Below are 13,487 nucleotides of genomic sequence, written 5' to 3' on the forward strand. Positions count from 1 at the left end.
ATCTCCTTTTATGAGCTTTAAAACTGATCCTTTCCGTGTGCCCTAACATCTGAGTGTTGCTCTGGCTTCCTGGAAATCTGCTCCTGGGGATACAGAATAGCGATACAAATTTAGGGTCATTTGACAAGGGATCTCAGAGTTACAGGCTGCTCCCCAAACCAGTTTTCTTCTATTAAACAGAGAGTGAGGTATTAAGTAGGCATGAATCATGGCCAGAATTCATTGAGACAGATGGTTGTGAACTCACCCCACGGTCAGTTAACATAACTCAGGATAAGTCAATCACAACCCTGTTCAACAAAAGGAGTTTTCCAACAGATACCTGTAGGGTGCTATAACTGTTAATTTGTGGGTGCTGGTAATTTGATTTTGATGAGACTGTATTCTGTATTGCGGGGAGAGGGAAGTTAGGCACGTGAATGATTTCTGGGCAGGGGCCAGTATTAGGTGTCAGAGGAGTGCAGAAATTAGAGGCAAAGTGGTTTGGGGAAAGGGAAGGGGAGAAAGACGGGGGGGGGTCAGGTGAGGAAAACACAGCAGCACCCAGCTCTTCCAGTGCCCCCCGGCTCTACACTGCAACACACCCACACGCCCAGTTAGCATACAATGACTAGCACTAGCAGGCACAGAGACAAATAGAGAAAATACAGCTTCAGGTGCTATGAGAATTCATCCCTGAGGGAACAAGTCATGCCCTTCAATTTCTTAAATCATTTGACAGTGCCTTCCCAAGCACAGCAATAATATACAGGATTTTTCTGACAATCCCAGTCAGAGTGGCTTCAGGAGAGCAAAGCTTTTCTAAATTAAAAATTAAGAACTACCTACAGCTAACACTTCCCCTAATCTTTTCCTTCCATGCACAGATTTTTTGGTCTACATGTGGAATATTTTTTCTGTACACTGAGGCATGTGGGAGTGTGCACCACCAATAGAAACAAAAGCTAGCGGTGGCCACTCTGTTAATCAGGTAGACAGCATTGGAATCTCTCCTGAGTGGCTGCACAAGCATATATCTTACACGGAACACTGCCTACAGCCAAGTAGGTCAAAGAGGCTGGGTGAACTTGCCATTCTGTCCATTGAGAAGGAAGCAGCATCAAACCTAGATTACCATGATCTGATAGAGTTTGCTGCCAGGAAGTCCAGGAAGATGGATTTCAGAATGTAAGCAGTGTAACTTTGATCATGTTCAGTGAGGTGTTATTTTTTTTTTACTAGTATGATATTAAATATGATTATAAAAAGAGCTAGAATATAGCAGCGTTATACAGCTGGGCATTAGCAATATTTAACCTTCAGCCAGCAGGTGCCCTCGAAATTCACTATAATCAGATTTCATCTGTACAAAAAAATGTTAAAGGGAAGCTCCCATAGAGGTGATGTGCTCTGGGCACCACACCGCCTTAGGGACATCTCTGCATGCCAGGCCATGCATAGTTCATACTTCAGAGTGTATCATGATCACTGGAACTGCAGTCAGAGAGCCCATATTCCCTGGAGAGACTGGTATGGAGGCAACATGAAAGAAACAGAGAAAGCAGGGATATAGAATAGAAGTAACTCAGCCACATGGACAAAGCAGTGCAAAAGGTTTAATCAAGTTCCATTTGTTCAGCTTAACCTTGATCCAGCAGCTCTCTTTTGCAAACTAAGCGCCATGGCACTAGGAATCATGCAATTTGGTCTAATGCCTCCTGTTATCCCCTCACCACCACCTGAATTCTGGATTTTACAGGCACAAACCTGACTCAACTGGACCTGGTGCAAGGAGGAATTTAAGATGAACACTGACCTGCCTTTGCAGAAAGGTAACAGCAGCAGGGAACTATGACCATTATTTCCCCTTATCAGGGAACAAGGCAGCGCTAGATTCGCCACCCTGAACCACACCACTGCTGCTTGCCGTACAACAATCCTAGGAGCCCTGCATGTCTGTTTGCTCCTCAAAGAAAAGATAAACAGAAGAGTGGAGTGACAAGTTTTTCACTAGAAACCAGTCTGACCCCTGCGATATTGTCGTAGGCACATCACCTTCTATGTTCAATTTTGGGGATTTAAACTCCCTGACTTGGGACAGGACAGGCTGTGGCACTTGAGATCACTAGAGAATGTGATCACTCGAGAATGTGACCTATCAAAAAAGGTTGAAAGAATTGGGCTTGTTTAGTTTGGAAAAGAGAAGATTGAGGGGAGACATGATAGCGGTTTTCAGGTATCTAAAATGGAGTCATAAGGAGGAAGGAGAAAACTTGTTCTTCTTGGCCTCTGGGGATAGAACAAGAGGCAATGGGCTTAAACTGCAGCAAGGGAGGTTTAGGTTGGACATTAGGAAAAAGTTCCTAACTGTCAGGGCGGTCAAACAGTGGAATAAATTGCCAAGGGAGGTTGTGGAATCTCCATCGCTGGAGATATTTAAGAACAGATTAGATAAATGTCTATCAGGGATGGTTTAGATAGTACTTGGTCCTGCCATTGGGGCAGGAGGCTGGACTCGATAGCCTCTCGAGGTCCCTTCCAGTCCTAGTGTTCTATGATTCTATGATCTGCAGAGATGCTTAGATGTGAGGCATGCAATGGAAGCCTCAAGAGAAAGATAACAGCCCAAGAAGGCACAACAGAGAAAGAGTGAGACACCACCAAAGCAAAGCAGCTGGCCATGGTTCCATATTTGTAAAGAGATGTATTCATTGTGGAAGGAGAGATGCCCTGCACTAGGAGACCATTGCAATGAATATGACAAACTGAACCCTTTTAGCAGTGCGCATGAGGACAGAGGAAGGCCTGACTTGTACAAGAGAGGGAGGGTGCATCAGACAGGATACAACGAGGAGATCATTACTTCCTTCTTGAGTTTGAGAGTATGTCAGGGTAAGCTTTCAGCACAGAGCTGCGTCTACACGTGCATGCTACTTCGAAGTAGCGGCACCAACTTCGAAATAGCGCCTGTCGTGTCTACACGCGTCGGGCGCTATTTCGAAGTTAACTTCGACGTTAGGCGGCGAGACGTCAAAGTCGCTAACCTCATGAGGAGATAGGAATAGCGCCCTACTTCGATGTTCAACGTCGAAGTAGGGACTGTGTAGACGATCCGCGTCCAGCAACGTCGAAATTGCTGGGTCCTCCATGGCGGCCATCAGCTGGGGGGTTGAGAGATGCTCTCTCTCCAGCCCCTGCGGGGCTCTATGGTCACCGTGGGCAGCAGCCCTTAGCCCAGGGCTTCTGGCTGCTTCTGCGGCAGCTGGGGATCTATGCTACAGGCACAGGGTCTGCAACCAGTTGTCAGCTCTGTGTATCTTGTGTTGTTTAGTGCAACTGTGTCTGGGAGGGGCCCTTTAAGGGAGCGGCTGGCTGTTGAGTCCGCCCTGTGACCCTGTCTGCAGCTGTGCCTGGCATCCCTATTTCGATGTGTGCTACTTTGACGTGTAGACGTTCCCTCGCTGTGCCTATTTCGATGTTGGGCTGAGCAACGTCGAAGTTGAACATCGACGTTGCCGGCCCTGGAGGACGTGTAGACGTTATTCATCGAAATAGACTATTTCGATGTCGCAACATCGAAATAAGCTATTTCGATGTTCGCTGCACGTGTAGACGTAGCCCAGGAAAGCAACAATGCATAATACCAACCTCCATGCATGCAAAGTTGGTATGGAAATATCGTTGGCAATTTCAGCTGGAAGAAGATGTCTCCTGCATTGCAATTCCTCAGAATGAATTAGACTCATAACAGCATGGAGTCTACAGGATTTAACTTGTTCATCTTAATTTGCAAAGAGATGATGAATTCAGGTTAAATACATAAGACCCTTGAAAGTTAATTTATCAAAATAAAATACCAAATACACTTTCAGTGAAGTTAAATAAGTAGGGAATACTTCAAACAAAAAACTAGATTTTTTCATTCAAAGTGTGGTTTACAAAAGCTATTTGTTTTCAGTCTATCTTCATCTGACTGAAAGAACTATTAGGTAAAATCTAAAACATAACAAGGATTTTTATGTTGCTGCTAGCAGTGCATGTTTAACCACCACAAGAAATATGGCTCTATTTGGAACATCATAATCTAATCTACATGTGCATGCACAAACAAATGTATTTCAAGAAAATTATAAACGCTCCTTTTATCTTACCAATATAAAGAGATTTACTGTAAATATTAATGCACTGACTTGCCACACACAATTTATAGCGGATGAAGAGTTTGAAATGCTTTCATGTAAACAATCTGATTTTCCTGTGGTTGCTAAAAGGCTGTTTGACACTCTGTAGCTGGCAGAGATTCTCAGAGTGAGCACCATTCCTGTTTAGTATCAGCACTTGCTTCCCCACTGGAAAACCTGTTCCATAATACATTGTTTTCAGCTTTGAAGCTTTCACTTTTACATAATATTTAGTGAATTGACACCACCTGGGACTGACTCACGTTCATATGCAAAAAAAAAAAGGCTGTAATGCATTTTAACCTGCCTCATATAAAGCTGGGGTTGGAATAGGACTGCAGTCCAGGATATCCATGGATTATATTAAGAGAAGTGTCTAACATCTATACCTAAGAGCAATAATATATTTTAAATCATTTCCCCAACAAAAATGCTGCTTTTACATTAATGCACTGAATTGGAATTTTAATGGACCCCCCCCAAGAGTCTGGCCACCAGAGTTGTGAAACTAACAAAAATCTATTAGTTTGGGTGTTGAACCCAGACCTAGTTGTGGAGGGCATGTTTATAGGTTTGATTTGCATCCCCATGCGTGCATTCATGGCAAACGTGAACCTCATCAAACCAGAGCAAAACCACATCAATAGTAAATCTTTATAATGCTCCAATTTAATACAAAACAAATGACTATCCATCTAGGACTTACATATTATCTTTTCAAATTAAAGACCATTTTTACCTTGAAAATATTTTCTTTGACTATATTAGCAATATAGACAGATTAAGCTTCCATTAACCACCTTCCCGTCAGTGTTCATTCCAAGAAACCAAAATAATGACAAATAATGTGGGGCTTTGTCTTGCTCTGCACTGCAGACCCTATTCTTTTCCATTCAATCTACAGGTAAAAACTGTTACTATAAAAATAATATGAGTACAAAAAAATATTGTTCTTTTCAACTAACCATGTCGTGTACATTCCAGGACCAGACAACAGATCAATAAGTTCTGGAAACAGCTGTTTCTTGGAAGGAATGTTGGACACACATGGACATATTAGGTATCCCAAGGGTCTGGTCTTTGGAAGGCTACAGCATGCTGCCATATTTTATCAAGTCATTCTTGAAGAGATTGGTACTTCTGAAAGTAACATCACAGTGTTGGGCAAATGACAATTGACAAACATTATGATATCCCTCAGGGAGGTACGTCCTTGTGGAAGTGAAGCTTCATGATGTGACATTCTATGCCAGCGTCTGGCAGATTACTGAATCAGGTTGTCATGCTGGTCTGTTCTTTGGTCTCTTAAGTTTCCTGAAGCAGAGAGCTGCTTCTACTAAAAACCTGTTTTCTCCTTTCTTTACAAACATCCAGGCTATATCTACACTAGCCCCTTCCTTTTGGAAGGGGCATGTAATGAGTGAATTGGGAAAATGCTAATGAGGTACTGCCATGAATATGTAGTGCATCATTAGCATAATGGCAGCCACCCGTGATTTGAAAGCACTGCTTTCGAATCATGCGCCAGCTGTCTAGACAGGGGATTTTTGAAAGGACTTCCCAGACTTTGAAAGCCCCTTCTTCCTATTTGGTTTTAGGGAGAAGGGGCTTTTCAAGTCCAGGGGTCCTTTCAAAAGGCCCCCATCTACATGGGCAGTGCACAATTTGAAAGTGGCACTTTTGAATTGTGTGTGGCCACCATTATGCTAATGAGGTGCTGCATATTCATGAAAGCCTCTCATTGGCATCTTTCCAACTCGCTCATTACCATATACCTTCCAAAAGGGTAGACATAACCCCAGATAACACCTGCTCTCTATTGCTTTGTGAAAGTCTAAAACACCTCCTATTCTCCTGGCAGTCATTTGATAATGAGTAAGACATTTTCATGTCACCCTCCAATTTATCAATCCGTTGATGGCTGATCAGCTTGACTATGGAACTGCAGGCCTTATCACAGAAGGGGCAGGTGTTGGTACTGCTCCAGTATAATGGATTTATTCTTACTCTCTGCCTGTAGGGTTGCAATGAACCTCTTAACAGAATACTTCCTTCCAACCCAGAGATGGCTGGAATTGAGCAAAGAACAAAGTAATACCTGTACTGTACCCGTAGTTTGTCAAGCTCTCTGGACAAAAGATGATATATAAATGTCACCAGTTACTTCACTTGGTTCCCCAAGGGGAAGCTGCTGTAGATGAGGTGTTATTACATATCTGTCTGTATTCACAATACCCTTTCAGACATATCTTCAGTGGTATCCTCTCAGAAGACACACCACAGAACTATTAATGTAAGTGGTACTGCCAGTTTGGGCCCCAGGTCAAATAGGTATTAAAGTCCTGGAAGGCCACTGGCATGCAGACAGACTTACAAACCACACCTTCCTGAGTCACACAGAAGTTGCTTCGTATAAGCCTGTGTTTCTTTTGATCTTTCTTACAGTGTAACAGGACGACAGGGAATGTATTTTACTGTATGTTCTGTAATCAGCATTACTTTTCTGCTTCCTCCAGGGTGAAACTCACTCTTCTGCACCTCTATTGTCCTTCCAAGTGTGTACCAGTACAGTGAACAATTTTCCATTTCACTTTCCAATCCCCTGGACGTGATCCCTTATCCAGCCATTCTATGTGAATATAAAATCATATAGTGTGGATGACCTGTACGATACCAAACCTGTCTGTCCACCAGAATGGTCTGGACCATCAAGCGTAGCAAATGACAGTCTCTATGGCTGGTTTGTTTTGGCTTTGTTACAGGAAGTAATAAAGGTAAACATTTCTCCTGAGAATAATATATCAGCAGCTAAAAAATCTCTGCTATATTAGGACAGAAGGAAATATTAAAAGTTAAGAAACATACTACAGGGTAAAGCATAAACACGACAGAGGCAAATTAATATTTGTCCAAATCCAGTGAAAGTCTTGCCCAGGACTTGTAGATAGATCTGGAAGTGAGTCGGGAATCTCTTTTATATAATGCCTTTGGGAAAGTCAGAGTGTAGTGGGGAGGCTGTCAAGATTTAACTTGCCATAGGATGTAGTCTTTAGTGCTGCCTGCCTGCATTTTTTTTTACACACACACACACACACACACACACACACACACACACAGAGAGAGAGAGAGAGAGAGAGAGAGAGAGAGAGGAGGGGGAAACTAGGGTAATTGCCCCAGGGCCCAAGAATTTAAAATAGCTCAGAGCCCTGAGTTAATACCCTGGCAAGAGGAGCAGTCAGAGCCCTGGCACTTTAAATTGCCACCAAGGACTGGCTGAAGGAGGCTGGCGCCTCGCCCCACTCCAAGCCCCAGTCCTTCTGAGGGGTGGTGGCAGGGTTGAGCTTCCCCCTATCCCATACACTTTGCTCATGTGCCCAGATTATCAGCAACCCTGAGGTCACCAGTATCGACAGACAGAATTTAAAATGAAGCACTAGAACAAGCTATATTAGAGCTTGGATACTACTTAGTTCCTGGGCTTTTTTTTGGGCTGGTAGTCAGTACTGTCACCTCTGCAGCCCTAGCCATGGGACTGGCTGAGGGGTGGGGAGCCAGCTGAGAACCAACCTCCCCCCATTTAAAAAAAAACAACCAAAAAAGGCACTGCTAGTTCTATGCTAGATATTGTTTTAGGCAAGATCTTTAAAACCAGATCTTAGCAGCATACCATTCAGTAATCTCTTAGTTGTACAAGAAACTTGTTTGAAATATCTCTTTTCCTACTTCACCTCAAATGGCTCCCCCCAAAATATTCCCCTTTCATTACATCTCCATTAAAAAACTCAGGGAAGCATATAAAAAGCATAGAACTCAATAAAGCAGAAAAAAAACCCAGCTAGAATGAGAACTGCTCATATAACACTTCTTTATTTAAGACAGCTCAGAGGAAAATATGTGCTTGTCTGGAACAGCTGTCACTACCGTTGTTGCAGACATCCTGATCCTGTGAACACCTTCAACTCCAATTTGTGATTAAGTCATGAGATCAGGCCTGCAGTGCTTCTACATCTTGTAATATGCACAAACAGTTCTGCTCATTTATTAAAATCTGAGGTAACAGGAAACTTGGTTTTTCCTTTTTGTTGGTTTTTTATTTAATTAAAAAGGGACAGTTGAGAATGAAAGTAAAATTGAGTGTTACTTCAAATAGCTTTGAAATAACTTTTTTTTGTTACTACTTTTGTTGCACATTCAGAGGGAGTTAATATTTTATTTCATGAAAATGTATACAAAATGTGTATGATTATTTCATTTACAGGGTACCTGTCAAACTGCTGCACTCATTTCAACATCATCAACTCTACTGCATTAGAATTGTGGAGTACTGCATAGCCCTCATTAGTTAAAACTGCAACAGCATTCCTGTTTGAATCATTACTGGCTTAAAACTAGTATATCATTTGCACCTCACCTCAGATCTAAAAACCACATTTAACATCCAAGTATTGTATTTAGAGACCAGACAGTGGAAGAGATTTTTCCATCAACAGCAAGAGGCTGAGGGGTAGACCTGCTTTGGCAGTTTACATGGCAGCTTTGGAATGACCTTATTCACACACTGAGGCTGCCTGATATGGGCTTGAGATACTTCGTCCTCTAGAGGTTCCTCCTCCCACCCCCAAATACATTTCAATTTCAATTTTATTGTGACTCAGGCCATACTAAATGAAGGCTTCCTTACATTTGGATAGCACATTTCAGTCAGCAGACTATCAGAATGCTTTACACTGTTTAAATAAGTATAATTTTATCAGCCACTAAATGCAGGTGCCTCTAGGGTGGAAATGGGGTACTTTAAAATATCAGTTTGGTCAACAGACCTATGCTTATGTCCTGTATTAGTTCTCCAGGAAGAGCCATGGAATCTTTAATAGTTCTGTATCAGATGTTTGAATTTATCCTTTTTTTAAAGGAGGAAAACTTCCCTAAAGCATAATGCCCCCTCCCTGATATCACATCTCACATCAATGGAAGGGACCTTGGGAGGTCATGAAGTCCAGTCCCCTGCCCTCTTAGCAGGACCAAGCACCATCCCCACCCCCATTTTTTTTTAAAATCTATTTACCCCAGATCCCTAAATGGCCCCCTCAAGGATTGGGCTCACAATGCCGGGTTTAGCAGGCCAAAGCTCAAACCACTGAGCTACCCCTCCCTGTCCAACAAGGCTGTATTGATTCCTTGTTGCCACTGACAAACCAACTGTACGACCAACAAGGTGCAGACTTAACTTATTTTAAAAGGCCACGGCTGGAATTTACATATCTCTCTGTATTTGGTTTATTCCCTTATTTTGCAGGGTCATGATCCTCACTTCCTGAGCTGAGAATTAGTGTAGCAGAGCTTCTAACTTTCATTACAGGAATATTTGAAAAGTAAAGCATTAAGGCTTAACATCAGAAAATCCCAGTTGCAGTTACTTAAGACTTATGTCAACACCAGAGTCCTTTGGCTCACATTAATCTTGTGAGAATGAGGCCCTGGGCCAAATCCCCATTTTTCACCACACAAACATAAACCATCCCTTTTAAAGTCATTCTAGTGGTTTGCTTTAGAAACCAGGACGCCACAAGGTATTTGTTACAACATTCTCCTTGACTGATGACTGTACAATTAGGCTGCACTGGGGCATGTTAATGAGGAAGTTTGAAAGATGCTAATGAGGCACTGACATGAATATGCAGTGCCTCACTAGCATAATGGTGGTCACCCCACTTTTGGAACACATGCCACCCATCTAGACCTATTTGGTTTTAGGAAGAAGGGGTTTTTGAAGTCCGGGGCGGGGGGGCGGGCGGGTCCTTCGAAAGACTCCCATCTACACAGGTGGCATGCGTTCCGAAAGTGGCATTATGCTAATGAGTCACTGAATATTTATGTTCAGTGCCTCATTAGCCTCTTCCAAACTGCCTCATTAACATGCCCTCTCAGAGCGGGTATGTGTACATGCAGCCTTAAAAGAACTCAGGGCACTGAAGTTATTTTTTTTAAATGAACAAACAGAAGATTGCATTTTGATTTAAAGGTGAATTTTACCTTTAAAACCCTCCACCTCTTCCTTTGTTTGCCTGTAGAAAGTAATATTATTATTAGTGCCTGGCTGGGTGAATATATTTTGGGTGACTATTATACAGAAAGAATAAAAACCATTATCTAGTCTGCATTTTTGCATGTAAAGGAATTTATCCTTTCATGTGTATCTTCAGAAGTTCGGGTAACTGATATGTGGGGCAACAGCTGGAACACTGAATCTCAGGTTTGTATATTGTACATTATAACACCATAGAGAATAAAAAGCTGTATTTAACCAACATTTTAGAACAGATCCACATGAATCTAAGTGACCCATAGAAATGCTTTTTTGTACTTGATGACAGGTTTATGGACATGTTGTAAATGTCAGACAACGCCTTTTTTAATAATAAAAAAAAGACACTATAATACAGTTTCCTTGTAAGCAGGACAGAAAATCATTTGGTAAGAGTAAGAACATTTATTGGTTTTGACATAAAAATTTCTTGCTGTGAGGTGGAAATGCTGTACTCCAAATACCGGGAGAAACATGAAATCTCCAGGGTTATGTTCAGTAACTCTTGGTTCAAAAGCAGACACTGCAGGTGCATTATTTAAGAGCTTGTCAAAGATGATCTTCTCCAGCAAACTACCTCAGGTTTCATCTCTCACCATGCACGTGAAGGGGCTTCTCTTTTAAATATGTGGCACTATTAGCTATGTCACAGGTCAGCTACCCTCACTCCAATTCAAAACCAAAAAGATGATCTTAGCAAGTTTCTTAATTTTAAATGCAATCCCTTCTCCCATAAATCCTGTGTTAATGCAATTCTGTTGCCAAGACTTTCAACACACGCAAATGGGAAAATTCAAAATGATGGTTCTCACAGCTTCCTTATCTTTTGTATCACTGCATATAGCATTGGTCTGAATGGCTTAAATATAGAATGTATTCAATACGGTTGAGGAATAGTTGCCGACCAAATTTTCTAACTCCTGCGCATGTAAATGTCAGCTATGTTTCATTTAATAGGTTTCTGGCATTTCACAAGCATCATAAGCACTTGCATTTGGTTTAGAAACAGCAATTTAAAGAAACACACCAGGATTTATCTCTGAATGATTAAGTCACACACTCAAATAAATACTGGGGGTATGGCATGGAAAAGAGGATTTGGAGAGGGCCCAGAGCAGCAAGGCTTAGAAGAGACTAGTTGCATTGACAGACTTGTGTTGTGTGACACAGGACAATGTGCTAGGTGGGATACACTTGTGCTGCTTCATAGGCTTCAACAGAGCTACACCATTTACATCAGCTGAGGATCTAGGTTGTGGTTGTGTATGATGCTCCAGATATATACGTCCACATAGTTGTGGGTGTGTTTATCATCTGCACCATCACACCTGTTTAGATGTGGGTGATGAGGGGTAATCACATGCTTTTCATATGTACTGTATCTGTACTGTCACAGTGGAAAAAATGCCTACTTTAAAAAAAGAAGGATGTTTTCACCAATTTCTCACTCTTTAATATTTTAAAAACAGAAAATAAAAAGGAAACAGACAAAGAGTTACCTTTGGGCCAAGAACAAAACAGAAATTTTATTTCCAATGTAGTTATATTTTTAGAAATGTGCAAGCTTTGAAAATGGGGATTTGGAATGAATATGACTCCTACACTTGGCTATAGTGTTCATACACTAAATAAATGTTGACGACTTCTCTAACATGTCACTGTATCAGATAACTGACAGAAAACTAATCATGGGAAATCAAGTGTTAAATATTAATTATGAAGAAACAAAACATGAGTTCACAACCTATAGTACAACTGAAACTGGCAGCAACAGATTCCTACAGAAGAAGCAATTGAGCAGAAAACATCAAGAACTGAAGAATGAACAAAGAATCTGAACCAAATGGATGCTTTACCTTAAAAAAGTTGATCTAGGTTACTTTTTCATTTGCACTGAACACTGAGGTAGTATTGGGGAAAATTGAGATAACTGCACATTTAGTTGCAACAATCCTGGTTTGAAGCTATTTGATCTTGTGACATTCAAAAGAGCTTCTGTACATACAACAGTGTAGAGAGCTACTGCATGCTGCTTTGAAGTATAATCACCACACAGTTAAAACTACATTTTAAAAATGCAGGAGACTGCACTGAAACCTTTAGTTTTTTATTAAAGAATTAAAATGACCTATGCTTTGGGTAGGGGATGGGTGAAAGCAGACAGACTCTCACGGCTCTAATATTATATATATATATATGTCTTTGGGGCATTCTGCGCAAAGTAATTTGAAGGTTTCCTTAAGTTAAATGTACAATATACCAGCCTTTCAAATTACTCAATGGTTCTGAAAATAATAGGTGTCTCCTATTCCTCTTATGTATGTTCACAGTAGAATGTAGCAAAACAGAATGTCTACATCATGTTTATCTCTCTGAAAACCTGCTGTAATAAGTAGTTAAGAACCTCCTTTCAAAGATGTGATTGCACATGACCAATAAACTTATGCCAGTTTGGGAAAGACATTTTGGAATTTCCTCTTCAATCTGGCCCTAAAAAACAAAATTTCTTGGGAGAAGGGTGGGGGGAGGAGGAAAAAATGAGGATGTTATTACCTATTATGGAGGTTCTTTGATATATATAATCTCAGTTTGCATTCCACTAAGGGTTTAGGCATACAGGGTAAGAGTACAGAGCCAAAGAATTTGAAAGCAGTAGTATCCATTGCTCTATGCATGCTCCCTTGCTTTGTCTCTTGGTTTTATCTGAGATGATAAAGGGCAGTTCAGACCAAACATGTCTCCAGTTCCTTCTCTACCGCAATCTGAACTGATCCACAGCAGAGGGAAAAGACAGTGGGAAGTAGAGTACAAATAGAGAGCACACATTTCCAGTTATAGGTAAGTAAACTCCTCCTGCAAGTGATGGCCTGCTGTATTCTATTGAGAATGATTACTAAGAAGCACATAATTTAGAGGAGAGTGCAAGGATGAGCATGGAATGGTTAAGCAGAGGACAACTCTGCCATATCCATTGCCGAGCACTGTGATGATCACACTTTCCAGAGGGTGAGAGAAAGAGGATCCCTACACAGACCTATGGTGACTCTGTCCATCACAGGAGGGAAGAGAACTTAAAAGGGACTGTTAGTTATCATAAGGTCCACAATGAAGATGAACAAAAGCAGTGATATATATAAACAGGCTGCCATGTGGTCAAAGGGGGCTGTGGGGAGGCACGTCATGATCAGGACAGATGGACTGTTGGCTACTCAGGACACGATTTCTTGCACAGTCTAGAGTCT

This window comes from Carettochelys insculpta, chromosome 5 (genome assembly GCF_033958435.1).
Source record: "Carettochelys insculpta isolate YL-2023 chromosome 5, ASM3395843v1, whole genome shotgun sequence".
NCBI lineage: Eukaryota > Metazoa > Chordata > Testudines > Carettochelyidae > Carettochelys > Carettochelys insculpta.